Raw genomic sequence first — 17,803 nt, 5'->3', positions numbered from 1 at the left:
CGGCAAAAGCCCCATCGATATGACCTCTCTGGTCACTCGCATAGCGAGGTACGTCGGTGTGATGGACAATGCCATGGTCACTTTCATGCCAGAGTCCAAGGCATTTAGGTACGAGGTCGGTCTCGAGCACTTCGTGCAAGGGCACATGATGCGCGAAGGGCCCGGAAGCTCTATCTTTATGTGTTACGCCGGGTACGATAAGGAGATCGAGCTTCCATGCCCGAGACTCTCTCTCTCTACTCGGTGAAAAGCCCAACCTTGCAGATGGAGAAGAAGGAGCCCGCGCGGCGGAGTGTTGCAGGTCCACAGACGCGAAGCAGAACCCGGCTGAACCAACAAGCCGGAGCAGGACCATCACATCAAACACCCCCCGCCCCCACTACTACGCAGCCCGGACCATCAACTCAGAACATGAACTTCGATGAGGCATACGACTACTATGCCTATGGCAACCCGAGCTCATTCCAGGCTGGCAGTAGTGGGTACGCCGAAGATCAGGGACCCTACTACCCCCCAGGTATGCAGTTGTCTTATGGTCCATAGGTGGGTCCTTCGGCATCAGCACGCTTCAACTATGAGGACCCGGTCATGCGGAGCATCTCCGACCTCTCGAACCGAATCACCACCTTTGGCACACATCAGCAGCAGATGCGGGACACCATAGCACACAACACCCAGTTGACTCAACAGAACTGGGGGATGACCTCGGCAATGCAGTACGATATCTCCAACATCTTCATCCACCTGGGGCTGGATCATCAACAGTCTCAGCCATACCACCAGCCCCAGCAGTACCAGCAAGGAGGTAATGACGATGAGGATGAGGAGTAGGAAGAGGAGGACTGAGCTTCTTCGAAGCTTGGGGGGGTCGTATCGTCAGGTAAGTCACCACGTTCCGACCATTTTTCAGAAGCCATGCCTTATTACGCATCTAAAATAATAATAATAACAACAACATCTCTCATGCTAGAATAAATTTATGAGTGGAAATCCATGTAAGCTCTTGCTTTGGAAATGATGAATAGTTGCTCTGTTCATGCCTCGTATGTGCCTCATTTACAGCTTTTTACTCTCCTAGTACCTGAGCTAATCGGCACATAAGTAGTTCCACTAAAATCTAGATGTATGGGAGCATGAGTTAAAAATTCCGAAGTCTAAGTTGTTACGGGATTTGAGATAGCCCAAACCGGAATTAAACTGCTTGCTCTAGTAGGGAACCTCTTGGAATACTTTTAAAAAATTTTGTTCATGGTAAAGGTTTCCCTTGGGTTTAAAATGACCTATCCAGAGCCATACAAGTTTTGTTTAAACCGCTATAAGCTATCTTGTGTTACTTTGAGCTTTGTCGAACAGTGTGTCCGCTCAAGGAATGGTACTAGCCATATGCCTATCGCCCACTGTTTGCTAGCCCATATACATCTGGTGTGTCATTCACCTACTCCAGGTATTGGCATCCACCACTAGATATTTCCCCGCAAACAAGACATTCATCCCACAAAGGTCTTGCCATTACAAACTCCAAGAATTCAAGTGATATAACAGCAAGGAAGGAGGGATGGACTATCTTCTCTAACAAAAATGAATGAGAGGAGAAAGTCCCATCCTCCATTCCAAAAGAGATGCAAAACATGGAGTTCAAATAAAAGACCAAATTCCATCCAAAAGTGTGAGTTCATTTCATCCATCCACCACACATATTCTTCCATGAGATGGAAATTTGGCTAAGTACCGTCCCGCTGCGGATCACTATTCGGCTCGGCAACACAAGTAACCAAGGTATGCAAAGCTCTTCCTACCTACAACTCCACATATCAACCTTAGGAGTAGGAAGAAGATGGTCAAAACTCCGACCATAAGTGAGGCATACACCTTGAGTGACTTGAGAGTACCCTTGGGAAACCTGAACCTCTTTTGAAAAAACTTGCAAAATTTTGTGTTAGGAACCTAAACAGGCAGCAAGAAATATTCTGGTGAAGGTTGTTCAGTCCTTCAACCGCCCAAGACAAAGGGATGGCAGATGAGTGCCCCATCTTCTAGGACCTTAGATATGAGCCGATTTACTCACAGTACATATGGGTAGAGTAATATGCTGTGCACAAGGTACCTGCAGCGTGTGAACATCGATGCAACTCCTGATCCACCGAGCCTCAGTTTGAGCTTTGCTCGAGGACGAGCAAAAGTTTAAACTTGGGGGGTGTTGACGAACATAATTTCACGTTCTGACTGTCAACCACTCGGGAATAAATTGATCTTTACACTATGTTCCATTCATATTTTGCTTATTTCTAATAAGTTCCACAAGTTTTGGATGAGTTGTGATTTCAGGTGAACATGTACGAAAATTAGGAGAAATTGGGTGAAAACCCAGGCCGACCGGCCTAGGAGAGGCCGGCCGGCCTGGCACCTCTGAGAACACGGCCATGTCTTTGATCCAGGGGCAATGTAATTCATGTACAAAGCCTCTGAGTCGTGGATTGAACGTCGGTTTGATCGAGTGCACCGAAAGGCTTGCACAAGGATCAAAGGACCCACAATTCAGTGCATGTTCGCGTCCATGTCATCAATCCACCACCCAAGGAAGATCACAAGCGTACAAATGCAACGTCAGCGCAACGGAGGGCCGAGGCAAGCCAGAGGGAGGCCGGCCGGCCTCTCCCAGGCCGGCCGGCCTAGCCATTGCATGCGTTGAGATCAAGCAACTATCAACCGCCTCTAGGAGTGAATCAGAGCCGCTGTCCGAAGGTCGGTGGCCAGATGGCACAACCCCAGGCCGGCCGGCCTAGGGGAGGCCGGCCGACCCCACCTTGCAGCTTCTCAGCTCCCGGCTTCGTGTGGAAGTTAAGCTCGCTGACTTCACTTGCTTACACCTGACGCCAACCGATTTACCGACCCTGGAAGGCTATAAATAGAACCCCCATCCATCACTTGTAACACACACCAAAGGAGCTCATTCTCTCTTTACTTTCTAGAGTAGGATTAGTAGTTCGGGAGTTAGAGTCGAGTCGAGCTTGCTCGGGACTCCGGAGTCCTCGGAAGTCTGGTATAGCTCTTGTATCTTTCTTTTGAAGTTATCAATATAAGTTATCTTCTCTACTTTCTAAGTCAGCTTTACTTTCCGCTTTCTTTTATTTTCTCGAGTCTGAGTGTTCGGGAATTTATCTTCTCGAGTCTGAGTGTTCGGGAATTTATCTTCTCGAGTCTGAGTGTTCGGGAATTTATCTTCTCTCTTTACTTTTGAAGCTCGAGCACGGAAGTTGTATCCTTTAGTTTAGACTAAGTTATCTCTCTGGTATTCAGGAATTTATCTTATGGGTTTTCTCGCCCGGACTAGAGTATCTCAAGTTAGTGCTCTAAGTTGACGGGGATTTCTCTCGAAGGCCTCGAGAGAAATCCTAACACTGAGTGCAGACGTGGTGTCTGAGCTTAGTGTTAGCTAGAAAGTGTGTTCCACCCCACAGTACCGTTGTGGTACGCGGCAGATGATGACAGCCCTGTCCGTCCCTAGTAGTCCACCACGTTTGGGTGCTTTCATAGCAGTAGTGCCGACTGCTGTTGGACTCCCTTCTCATCCCATTCTGAGTCCTTCCCTGAGGCCGCCGAAGTAAGCTCTTCCTTCCCGAAGATTAGTTAGATAGTTAGTCTGATCTAGAGAGGCTAGCTCGATAGTTCAGAAGTGTATCAGGTGTCTTATCTCGCTTGTTGTCCTCCCAGCTACTACCTCTCTAAGGAGTTGAGCCTCCGTGTGTCACTCGGTCATAGACTGGCCATTTATCTTATCCTTGTATCTGGCTTACCCCCTTCTAGTTAGTCGGTTGATTAAGCTAGTACGGTTATCACTGGATTTACGATACTCTTTACCATAGTGCTTCCCTGAGGAAAAATACAATACCCTAGAATACTCCATGGTGAAGTGCTACAGCGGTGATTCTGTGCGCTTGCGGAATTAATATTCTTTTGGGGCATAAGAAACGCCAACAGAAACAAAGGGAGGAAATTGATGTTGACGGTGTGGCTGATGCTGGAGAAACAGTTGAAGGGATTGTTGATGATCTAGCAGCCGTTGACCGCAACGCCATTGAAGACGAGGAAAACCTGATTATGGAGGACGATATGGACGACGATGAAGAAGATGATGATAACATGGACAGTCAGGCTCCGATTCTAGAGGATTGGAATAGGCCTGATCAATCAAGTATGGAAGCTATGGACATGCGCAAGTCTTCGTACCAATATGGTTGCAGCATGATTCAGCCGAGTCAATTATTTCCTAGTAAGCAAGAATTGTAGGACACGGTTTCATGAAGGGCGGTGATGTCATTAAGAGAAGTCTATGTTAAGGTTTCAAGCCCATCAAAATACAGTGTGACATGCATGGCCATGGGATGCATGTTCTACATACACGCCCATGTGCCGAAGAATGAGATCCACTGGGTTGCCTCTATCGTGCAGAATCACAGCTGCACGTTGGAGAACTTAGGTAAGAGGCATCATAACTTGACAGCATCTCTAATTGCAAATGAACTATATAGTGAGATAATCGAAAAGAGAGACATGGAGTGCTCATTCATCAAGCGATCAGTTTGTCGACAATTCAAATATGACATTAAATACCAGAAAGCTTGGCGGGCCAAACAAATTGCACTTGAGAAGCATTGGGGCTCATATGAGTTCTCATATTGTAACCTCCCCCGTGTGCTTGATATCTTGAAGGAAAGGAACCCTAGCACGTACACTGCATTCAAGGAATCAGTCTACAATGAACAGGCAAATGTGTTTACACGTGCTTTCCTATCTTTGGACCCTTGCATTGAGTCATTCAAGCATTGTCGACCATAGCTTTGTGTGGATGGGACCTTTTTGACAAGGAAGTATAAAGGTCAGATACTAACTGCTATTGGAGTTGATGCGAACCAGCAGATACTCCCTTTGGCTTTCGCCTTTGTTGAGGGTGAGAACAAGGAAAGCTGGCTATGGTTTCATAGGCATCTTAAGATCGGTGTTGTGCAGGATCGGCCAAACGTTTGTCTCATTCATGATCATCATGCAGGCTTATTGTCAGCAATTAAGTTAATGCAAGAGAATGCAGACGAGCCGGCACCTTGGCCCGACCTTCAATGTAGGTGGTGCATGCGCCATATGGCTGCCAATTTCTGTACGAAATTTAGAAGCAAAAAACTAAAGGATATGTTCAAACTATTGTGCTGCCAAAACCAGGAGGCCAAGTTCAATGCACTGTGGAAGGAATTAGATAAGCTGACACGGACTCATGTCACTAAGATGAGCAAGCCCATGATGGAGGAGAAACACAAGAAAGACCAGGAAGAGATTCGGAAGAGGATTGCAGAAGTGGAACGTCAAGTGGCGGAGGAATGTGAAGCTGACAGGGAGAGGAAGCGAGAGAGGGCCCGACATGCTAAGGAAGCAGGGCCTAAAGTTATTAGGAAGGGGAAATATCTCCGGTGCATTCAGTAAAGCACCACCATGTAATCCCGGCAATTTACATTTCCTAAGGCATGTCAAGTTTAGACACAACATGAGGTTATCGTGTTGCATATGCCACTGCATTTCATTGTAAAAGTACCTAGTTCACAGCAAAGGTCTCAGCATTATTTACTGTAACAGTACAAATGCCTTAGGCCTCTGCTTTTTAATTGTGCCATTGTTTGTAAAATTGTATTGCAAGCCGAGAATTTATGGTTCGTACCATTCTCAGTGTACTTCCACCTTTGCAGAACAACTATAGGCACAATTTCCAGACAGATATGACAACACATGCCTGTGCTATGTCTTATCATCTGCGGAACATGTCTCTGAAAATCAATGAAATGACACAACACTGAAAAGGCTATGGAATCTAATTAGGCTTTTCAGAATTAGAGTTTTCAATCATAGGAACTAGTCTTTGCAGTGTCTGTCCGACTAGGCTTTGCAGTCCTATGGGTGTAGGCTTTTCTGGTTCATTTACGCCTCCTCTCACCAGATAATAAACATGCCTCTGCCTATATATACACGCAATGCTTGAGATGCAACTTCAAAACTACAACTCAACTGAAGTAGACATGTTTGGAGGGTCTTCTAGTGCAAAGGTTTTCAGCTGCGGGAGCGGAAAGGGGGGAAGGAAGTGTCCTCCTATAGTGTGGGACGGACTTGTTGGTCCTGAGTTCTTTGGTGAAGTTGTGTATGAGTTTCCAGTTGAGTACAAATCTGAGTTCAGCAAAGACAGCCCACTGAGGGGATAAGATAATTGTAGAGAAGAGTGGCCAAAATTTTCACATGGTGAGGACTATGTAGTGCAGATGATGACTGATGGGACGGATGGAGGTCGTCGCTTCTTCAGATGTCAGCGAGCATGGGTACTTTCTATCACTCTTTGTTTGCACAAAACTTTTCTCATGTTTTTTAAAATTACCACAGGATTATTTGTTTCAGTCTTTCGAGGCTCCAGAAGGCTACAAGTTCGCTAGATGGGTCGATCCTCCTCCTGCTCATCTGCGTGCGGAGTAAATCTACTACCTGTAGAATCGTATCTTCGATCTAGAAAGCAAAGTGAGCGCCGGTGACGTGGAAGATAATATCAACAGCGATGATACCGATTCACAGGAGGTACTCTACACTGATCCCTATTGCAAGTGCCCATATCACAAGAACAAGGGTCCTCCACCTTCTCCTCCTCCCCCGCCACCGCCGACAAGCATAGGAGGATACTGTGGAGAAGTTTCAATTCAGTTCGCTATGTAGGATGAGTACTAAGTCCATTGTCGCTTCTTGTAAAGTTAGATTGTTTGCCGTGATTTAAATTCCCTAAGGCATGCTAGGTTTAGTTATGGCACCTCTGCCATTACATGCCACTGCAAAAATTATGTTGTTTAAATTTCCTAAGGCATGTTAGGTTTAGTTATGGCACCTCTGCCATTACATGCCACTGCAATAGTTCTGTAATTTAAATTCCCTAAGTCATGTTCGATTCAGTCCATTCCTCCTTTTCTAATTAAGTGACAACTGGGTGCTTCTGTCATTCGTCACCTAACGTTTTTCAGACCAATGCAAATACTCCATGACACCGTAGTGACAACAGAAGTTTCCAACACTACAAAAAAAATTGCATTTGCACTTTTTAGCAAAAATAACATCAACTTACTCAAGTTCCAAATGGAAAACAAAAAATCATGGGGTCCACATGTACAAAACACCATAGCAAAGGTCAAATTTGAAAAAAAAAACAAGCCAAATTTCGTCCAGTGGGTAGATGAAATTTCAAATTCCATCTGCCCAGCAGATGAAATTTATTTTTCGCCTACCCATTACACGAAATATAAATTTTGTCATGCACGGCCAAATGAAAACAGTAACAAATTCTAATTTCATGCATTTTCGTCTACCCATTGGATGAAAATTAATTTCATCCATCTGTTAGATGAAATTAGAGTATTTCATCTACCCACTGGACGAAATCGATAATTTGGTCTGCTGGGTAGACGAGCCGACGACAGTAAGCTAGTTTTGAAAATTCAGGAATCCAAAGTATTAATCTGTAATTTCTATAAAAAATGTGTTAAAAAATTCATTTTGCTACTGTCTAAGGCCTAGTTTGGCAGCAGGTGCCAATTAACCCAGGGACTGTAGTCCCTCACGTGGAATTTTCTGGGATCACTATTTCCCCCTTCCACCAGGGGAGATTATCCCCGATTGGGAGAATTTCCCTGCTGCTATTTGGAACGGTTTCCACAGGGGGAGGGGGGTCGACCACAAACTCCATTCCAAGCAAATCCACCCATCATCGCATCACAGGTCATCTCCATTCACACATCCAACAGATAATAAAAATAAAATGGATCACTAAGACCTTTAGCTATGTGTATATTACGATTCAGCTTCTGTTTGTGCATAGCTAAGTACTGAGTTACCATGATTCTCATATTTTTCAAGTACTGAGCAGACCATTCTGATAGGCCAAGTACACGTGATTTACCACAGCTGTGATAACTCTGAAATAGTTGCACCCACGGACTCATTATTCATGCTGTAGCAACAGAACATATATACAACAGGTAAAACCAGTACTTCTGTGCAATAGCTCATTTTCTTAACAGTTCTGACACTGACAGTAAGAATATAGAGCAAAAGAAGGGCCTAGCTGTGCACTTAATCTTAGCTTGAATGGAAGATAATTTTCACACCTAGAGCTCCATAACTGAATCATATATCGATAGGACTTCACTGGAATTGCATTAAAATTCAGATCACTGTCACGTTTCACAATAATCAAGCTTCACCAATCTGCATTTGTGCCACCCCTGTCATGAAATAACTTCTACCTTCTATGCACTATTCACAGCAAGTGCTCTACAAAGTAGCACAAAGAAAATTTACATTAATTAAATAATTATCAAAGCACCAGTGAAGAAGTAATGACACAAAGCTTCAAACCACTAGCATGCATGTCAATTACTTCAAACCACTAGTATAAAGAACATACAGTATAGCCCAAAATGAGACATACCTTATTTTCCTCTTTAGCCAAATTAGGCGAACATCAGGATTTTTGGTCTTCATGAATATTTCTCTGTTTGTATCAGATTCAAAGAGATCCATAGCATATGACTTCTCCTCATTTGTTAATTCATTTATAGAATCCACTTGATCAGCACACTTCTCAAAACAAAACTCCTCAGCACGTTTTTTTCTTTTCATTGAGAGCTTCCAAAGTTTTGCTTGTTTGGCTCTTTTTAAACTCCACATAATCCTTGAGAGCAGCTCCAATGTGACTTTGCATACACTTTCTCCCACTTCCACCTTCACTTGGAGCACATTGAGCTTCATTTTGTTCATTACGTTCACTTGAGATCCCTTGGCCATCAAAACTTGAAGCATATGGATTATTGCCAAAGTTTCTAAGATCATTGTGGAAGCTTAGTTTAGAGATACTTCTCTCAGCAGGAGCAACAGTTGGAGCAGCCATAGGAGCAATAGTTGGAGCAATGGTAGGAGCATCAGCAAGAGGATCCTTTTGCTGAATTGAAGTGAAGTTTAGATTTTTTTTTAGATAAAGGATAGTTACTATCCGGCTTCATCTACACAAGGTAGAATCAATCCACTTATTACAAACGAGTAAAAGGTTCCAACCACTCTCACAAATAAGTTCAAGTGAGGTAAACAAACTGCAACAAATTTTCTCTCATGATTAATGGAAACCTAACCGACTCGATGATAACCAACCAAAGGACGCAAAGACTCCAAGTGCCGCCTCCTTAAGCTGTTGACAAGGGAGGACGAGGGCGTATTGATGCTCATGACGCTGCAACAGAGCCCATTGGCGTAACCAAAACATTCCCCTGAAAAGTACCTGCAAGTATGATTTTGGTTTACATTTATCAAAAACAACCTCATTCTTGGAAATCCAAATGGTCCAACAAATAGCCGAGGCTGCAGTTAGTAGCAACAAATTATGTTTGATACCCCCCACTTTGCACCATCGATTCAACAGATCGTCCATAGAATATGGTTGTGATATACCAAACACTACATGAACTGCGCGCCACAAAAACTTCGCGTGAGCACAACTAAAAAACAAATGTTGTATAGACTCGGGAACATGACAGTAAGCACACGACTTATCTCTATGCCAATTGTGTCTAACCAAATTGTCTTTAGTTAAAATTACCGCCTTTTTAAGATACCACATAAATACCTTAATTTGAGTTGGTAATTTTGCACGCCGAATATCTTGTGACACCGTAGCCCCATTGTAGTGAATTGACAGTCATCAGACTTGATGGAAAATTGACCTGATGAGTGTAGTGACCAAAAGTCTGGGTCTTCACTGAGTTGTAAATCCGCTATTGACTAAACAATTCTTTTCCAGCTGTTCAAATTCTGACACCTTAGTGCTCTCCTAAAAGACACATTTAGGGGTGTCGAATTAAGAACAGCAGCAACAGTGTCTTGCTTCCTGCGGACTATATTAAAAAGCGATGGGAATTTCAATTTTAGCGGTTGATTACCTAGCCAAACATCTTTCCAAAACCTAGTCTGAGTTCCATTGTTCACTTAAAGGATCTCAAACTTAAAAATTGATTTTTTTTACCTTCATAAGTCCTTTCCAGAAGTGTGAGTCTGATGACCTACTAGTGCATCCCCCAATGGTTTTGTTACTTAGGTACTTATTTTTCAATAAAGATTTCCAAAGTCCATCTTCGTTACACAGTTTAAACAACCATTTACTTAGCAAACAGATATTTTGTAACTCTATTTTTTGAATACCTAGGCCACCCTGTTGCTTTGGTTGACACGCCAGACTCCACTTCACTAATCTGTATTTCTTTTTATGTTGATCATTTTGACAAAAGGAACGCGATCTTTAGTAGTCTAACTTCTTTAACACCCCTTTGGGTAATTCAAAGAATGACATCATAAACAACGGTAAGCTAGTTAGCACTGAGTTGATGAGTACCAGTCACCCTCCTACTGACAAGAGTTTTCCTTTCCAACTACTCAATTTCTTGTCAAATCTCTCTTCAACGAATCCCCAATCTTTGTTGCTTAACTCTCTAAAGTGCATGGGTAGACCAAGGTAACGGAAGGGGAATTCACCTGTCCTGCAACCAAGCAGTTGGGAATACTCTATTTCGGATTCTTTCGCTTGTCCAAAGTAAAAAATTTCGCTCTTATGAAAATTTATTTTAAAACCAGATAATTGTTCAGAAACACAAAGTGGATACTTCATGCTTCTCGCTTTTTCCATATCATGGCTCAAAAAAATAACTGTGTCATCCGCATACTGTAAGATTGATAGACCATCGTCAAATTACCCCCTCGACCTGGCCCTCTTGTTTTGCCCGTGTAATTAACAAACCCAACATGTCTACCACTATATTAAATAGTAAAGGAGACAATGGATCACCTTGCCATAAGCCCTTTCGTATCCGGAAGTAAGCGCCCGATTGGACGTTAACTTTTATTCCCACATTACCACCTTGTGTAAATTGTTTTATCCAATCACACCATTGCTCAGAAAATCCTTTCATCCTTAAAGTTTGCTGCAAAAACTCCCATCTAACCTTGTCATATGCTTTCTCAAAGTCAATTTTAAAGATTATTCCATCTTGTTTTTTTGTTGTGGAGCTCATGTATCGTTCCATGCAAAATAACTGCACCTTCCATTATATTTCTTCCGGGAATGAATGCTGTTTGTGTTGATCTAATAATTCTCTGGGCTATATTGGTGATGCGGTTAGTAGCTACCTTTGTGAAAATTTTGAAGCTGACATTCAACAAACATATGGGCCTGTATTGTTGAATTTGCTTTGCTTCACTTTTCTTAGGGAGTAAGATAATTGTTCGAAAGTTAAGGCTATGTAAAGGCAGCGTACCTTGATGAAATTCCTAGAATAAAGCCATCAAATCTTCTTTAATTACAAACCAGAAGACTTGATAAAATTCAGCAGGAAATCCGTCAGGGCCTGGAGCCTTATTATGTTCCATTTGAAATATTGCTGCCCTAACATCACTTTCCTGAAATTCTTGCGTCAAATGCTCATTCTCTAACTCGGAGACTTGGGGAATATCTACAGTTCACGACTCATCCAGAGATACACACGTCTCTACAGATGGACCGAACAGTTGTTTAAAGTATGTAGTGATAAAACTCTTGAGTTGAGCATCACCGCATATTATTCTATCCCCATCCTCCAGTTGGAAAATACGAGTCTTATGATGTTTCCCATTAGCTACCAAATGGAAAAATTTTGTATTTGCATCTCCCTCTAGTAGATTTTTGACTTTGGCTCTTTGATACCATTTCAATTCTTCTTCCCTTAGTAATTCGGCCAAGCGTTCATTGAGCACATGTTTCAAATCAATCTCAACAGGCTGTAAAGATGTTATTTCAGCCTTTTTATCTAATTCATCCAATTTGTTTAGGATCTCCTTCTTTTCTTTTTTATAATGATCAGTAATATGCTTCGTCCATCCCCTTAAATATTGTCTTAGTTTTCTGATTTTTGTTTGCCATCAGAAAACAATTTGGATTCCCTATGGCAATACTGCCTGTACAAACAAAATATAATTAGTATCAGATTAGGTGCTGAAAGTAATAGAATAATTGCTAAAAGTACCGTATTAAATCCTAAAGACAACATATTAAGTTCTGAAAGTAACCGATTAGCTGACAGAATTTCACCTTCATATAGTGCTTCCAAAGATTAGATGACAGAATTTCACCTTCATATAGTGCTTCCTGGGCTGCCAACACGGGGAATGTAACGGCAGGGATCCCCGTGGGGAAGTGGGCTTCCAAACTAGCCCTAAAAGGGTGCTGTGCCTTTAGGCTCCAGCTGATCGAGTCCACAATTCCACAAGCCCCATTGCCTTTTGATGAGGTCCACGGTTCTGAAATCACCAAAAACCCACAACACAGCAATATGGGCAGCATTAAGCCTATAGCGGATGAATATATTCTACCGTAAAAAAATTATAAAATGTATTCTGTAGTAGTAATTTCTGTTTATTAGCCTGAAAAGCACAATACTTCTTCTTTCTTAATTATTTCCTGAGCATTATGCGAGCCCAAACTGAAAAAATTGGCTATAGTCATGAGAACTAAGATTGGTTTAGTATTAGGATATATTTCACCTCTGTAGCACTGAAACCCCAATCCTCAAAGATACTAACGGATTAAGAAGCTATAAGATTTGTAAATATTTGATAAATGACTTTATATCTGTAGTATTTAATTTCTCTCGCACGGTCCATCTTAGATTAACATCTTGTTATTACCATGACAGACGACGGTATCCGAAGGTTAGAATGGTAGCCGTCTATGTGCTAAATCTGTTTTGGTTCGCCATCTGTAATATTCTTTCCATTATTCCAGATTGTGGATTGTTTTATAAATTTAGATACATATTTTTTATAATATACTTAAATATAGAATATATCTTGGTGTATAGTAAAAATTATGTACCCTAAAATGACTTGCAATTTGAAACGGAGAAGTATCTATTTGTGGCAGTTTGTCATTGCCGAGGGAAGAGGTGCAAGATAGGTCAAGGCTAAGGTGTTTCAGCCGTGGAGCCGTCAACGGCGACAAAGTTTACGAAAAGCAAACTATGATTGATAAGAAAAGTAGAAAAAGAAATCTGATCCAGAAATGCCAAATGCCCACTATTATTCACAGCAATCTATTAGTTATCTAGGTGCTGGTGGGATGGCTACTCGTCCACTGATGAAATCTGAAACCAAAAACACACAGCTAGCATACTACTAGTAGTCCTTGTACGTGAACTATCACACTGCAAGAATCGGGCATGAAAGCTGGTCGCTTTTCTTGTCCGGAGCACCAAACCGTCCCAAATCTCTCATTTCACTCGCGAACGACGGCCAAACCACCCCCATCAGGAAACCGGGCACGTTGCGAATTGGATGAACCATCTCGCCGCGCCGATCGAGAAGGTGAATGCCGCCGTCCGGGAACGGCAAAGATCGCGCCGAATCCCGGCGCCCGGCCACGCACGCAAGCCCCCCGAACCGGCTGTTGATCCACTGTCCGATGGACGTCGGCGGACGCGGCCTGCTCCGCCCTCCGCTGGCGCGGTGGCCGCCCGTCCTCCGTGGCCAACGCCGCGGCGCCTCCGTGTCTCTCTGGCCGTTAGCTTCTGGTCGCTGTCGGAACAGGGCCGTTCGTTCGTTCGTTCGTTCGGCGCGGCCGGTGAGTATATATATAGTCGCGGCCGACCGGCCGGCCGCGACCTCGCTCGTACGTGATCGGCCGGCAGGGGGCGACGACCGTCGGGGATCTCTCGCGCCACCACGCGACTCCGGCCGCCGCGACTGGCCAGCTACTGCCTGCAGGTACGTCCTGAGTTTCTTCTTCCCTTTCCTTTCCACTGCTTGTTCATTATGATCCCAACTTGTGTTTCTCATGGCCTTGGGTAGTTGGTTCGGTCATTAGTTGCAGACTAAGCCAGTTAGCGAAATTCAGATTATTCCGTACTGTTGATGAATACTACTTCCAAGCGTTGGTTAATTTCATCTCTAATTCTTCTCTAGCTAGGATATTTCTCAATCTTCGACCTTTGTTCACGATCTCATCTGTCGTCTGTAGACTGTAGATACCCAGTGATGCGATTGATGAGCTTACTCCTAAACTCAAAGTTGGAAGGAGTGATGTGTAGTATACTGAATGATCTGTCGTCTGTATAACTTTTATAATAAACAAAGGTATCCATCTTTAATTTTTTAAATGGGCCATCCAAATTAAACTTTGATTGTACCATCGTATTCTTTTATCATACAACTTTAAAACTAGACCGCACTCAAATTGTTCTATATGCAGGATTAAAATTGTTCCTAGCTTCACGATACAGTATGGAAAAACCTATTATTTCTTAATCGAGCAACCTGATTGGATTATGTTATTGTGTTTTTCAATAAACCTTGGAAGATCTAACACATATGTTTGGTGATATTTTATAAAAACTTTCTCAGGGATACTTTTTTATTATGAAGATCGGTAATGGAATAAATCAAACAAACTAATGAAATAAACATTTGTACACTGAAACAAATTAAACAAACTAACGAAATACAGTTTTCTTCACATGGAATAAATTATACGAACTAACATAATGGATATTTGTACATTTGGAATAAATTAGATGAACAAAAAAATTTGTACACCTGATATCAATACATTGTGAGGGTAGAACAACATATCCATGAAACAAAGAAAACAATAAAAATAACCACGCTTAATAAGAAATTAAAGAAAGAATAAAATATCTAATTTGAGTTGTAAAAATCTTTTTTTGAGATGTAACTTGGATAAATCACATAATACCGACAAGAATTAGAGAAAAGGAAAGAAAATAAAAACAAAACTTGCTCTCCATGGGCCAATACCTTTTTACTTGACTTATGATTGTTGCTTGGATCATTTAAATATGCACTATCATTGCAAAATTTTTTATAAATATGCACTTTGCTAAGAAAATGAATAAAAAAGAACGTAACAAAAACATAACATGATGCTAGTAAATGAAGGCATTGATAGGTTCAGGAGAGATTGAAAAACCAGCAACAAGCCTAGAAATAGTGACTTAATTAATCAGTCAAACTTGGGTCAAACGGTTTGTTTTGTGCGCCAAATAAGGCCTGGGAATAGAGAATTAACTAAGCGGTTTTTTCTTTTTATATTTTTTAAAAATAAAAATTTCAAAAATATATGTCCGTTTTGAAATATTTCAAAAATACCCCCGGTCGCCCCCCATAGGGCAACAGGCCTTAAGTGTAATTTTTTTTGTTCAAATTCGCAATGAGGTCTTGGAAAAAAAAGGCCCTGTCGCCCCCCCAACGGGCGACAGGGGCCTGTCGCCCCCGCCTCGGGCGACCGCTGGGCCCAGCGCGCCCCCCGGCCCACGGGCGCGGCAGGGGGGCCTGTCGCCCCCCCTCGGGCGACCGGGGTATCCCCCTATAAAAGCTCCAACTCTCCCCTTCCCTCCTCATTTGAGCCCGAAAATTTCACCAAAAATCCAGAAAAAAAGAGAGGAGTGAGGAGAAGGAAAGCGGCGAAGTCCTGCCGGATTCAGCACTTGTGATCTGCAGGTTAGTACATTTAGTTTATATATTGTTATATTTAAGTACTACGTATTTAAATATGAGTAATTTAAGTAGGGGTGAGTAATTTAATTTAATTAGTGCTATAGTAGAACCATTTAAGTAGGAGTTCAATGATATTTTAGTTTGTAATTACGTAGTAGTAAATTAGTTTAGAAAATTAGTTCTACGCATTTATTATTACAATTGCAGTACTATTAGAGACGTGTTTATAAATTAATTATGATTTAGAATAGAATTTGGCATATGCAGTATAGAATTTGAGTGTCATCACGTAGTTATGAATACTTATATGTTGTAGTTGAATTTCATATTTAGTTTTTACGGATTATTGAATAAGTTAGTGAAGTAAAGAGTATAACTCGATAAGTATTATGTGATATACAGATATGTCGAGCAAGATGCAGTTTCAAGTATTTTATGGTGAATACAATGTTATGTATGGGCCAAATGGAGTAGATCTTTCTACTTTTAAGCGCACATCTAGCGGCATAGATAAACCTCTGGAAAGGAGTTTTGGTTCCATATGTAAGTGGCTGCAGCGTGGGTTCCATGTTGATCCGTTGACACATGTGATCACTGTCCAGTCTCTTGTTAATTGGGAGGTAGAAAGTGAATTATGGGAATTGATGATGATACACAACACTGATGACTGGCAGAAGTACATGCAAGCAGCTCTAGAGCGTGGGTGGCCTCTAGCCATTCTTGTTCAAATCCGGGAGAAGACAGAAAATGAAATCCAACATTGTGCAGATCAAGAAACTCCGAGTATTCGAAGAGAGACCAATTATGTTGAGCAAGATGAGTCAGAAGAGTCAGAGAACCAAAACATGGGACCACAGGGCCTTGCTGATGAGGGAGAGAGGATACATAGCATTGTGGATGAGATGGAGGCAGAAGATCAAACCGCAATAGAGATGGAAGAATATGAGGGCTCATCTGATGACGAGCAGTACTCATTGCCAAAAGAGTGGAAGGAACATGGTTTTGGCAGTCATGTCGCATAAGATGTACGAAATCAGGAGTGGGAGTACAGAGGGAATGAGGTAGTGCAAGGTGCAACATATCCAAACATTGAAGCCGTAAAAGATGCTGTGAGACTATGGGCAATATCATTGAAACGAGAATTCAGAGTGGCAGTAAAGAATATGAGGTGAAGTGTGTGAATGATGGATGTCCATGGCGAGTACATGCATTCAAGGGAAAATGGAAGTCCAACTGGAAATGTTCCATTGTCACAGAGCACACTTGTTTGCTGTCAGAAGTTCTTCCCTCGCATCGCAATATATCATGCGACTTTGTTGCAAAGCAAATGTATGGGTTTATTATGGACAACCTTAATTATGAGCCAAAAATGATTGTTCGACACATTGAGCAGACTTACCAGTACACCATCAGTTATTTGAAGGCATGGAGGGCTAAACAAAGGGTGTTGGAGATGCGGTTCGGCACATACGAGGCTTCATATGATAACCTACCTCGTATGTTATCCCAGGTTGCTGCTAGAAATCCTGGAAGCTTTTATGACACATACCTCGTACCAGCCGTGACTAGGGGACAAAGAATTATGCAACGAGCCTTCTTTTGCATAGGTGCTTGTGTTAGAGCATTTCAGTTTTGTCTTCCGGTGATCTGCATTGATGGCACATTTTTGACTGGAAGGTATAAAGGTCAGATACTCACCGCAATCGGTGTAGATTGCAACAACCAAATAGTTCTGCTCGCATTTGCATTTGTTGAGAATGAGAACATAGACAGTTGGTATTGGTTCCTTGAACGAGTGAAGATTCAAGTTGTTGCTGCACGCCCAGATGTGTGCCTTATTAGCGATAGGCATGCAGGTATCCTGCAATCAATACTGAAATTGCAACGTGGAACTGCGACAACGCCTCCATTGTGGCCCGATGTCTAAAACAGGTGGTGCATTAGGCATATGGGTGCAAACTTCTATGAGCACTTCAAGAACAAGGATCTTAAGAACCTGTTTAAGAGGTTGTGCACCCAAAATCAACAGAGAAAATTCAATTCATTATGGCAGATGCTTGATTAGTTGACTGCAGAGCTAGTGAAGGCAAGGGCATCAGGAGTAGGCACGAGTCAGGCTGCAGAGGCTAGGGATTCAATTGAGAAGCCATTTTCACACTGGATTCGAGGTGCACCTAAGGAGAAATGGTCATTCCTTTATGATACC

This window comes from Panicum virgatum, chromosome 8K (assembly GCF_016808335.1).
Source record: "Panicum virgatum strain AP13 chromosome 8K, P.virgatum_v5, whole genome shotgun sequence".
Classification (NCBI taxonomy): Eukaryota; Viridiplantae; Streptophyta; class Magnoliopsida; order Poales; family Poaceae; genus Panicum; species Panicum virgatum.
Note: the sequence above shows the minus strand (reverse complement) of the source record.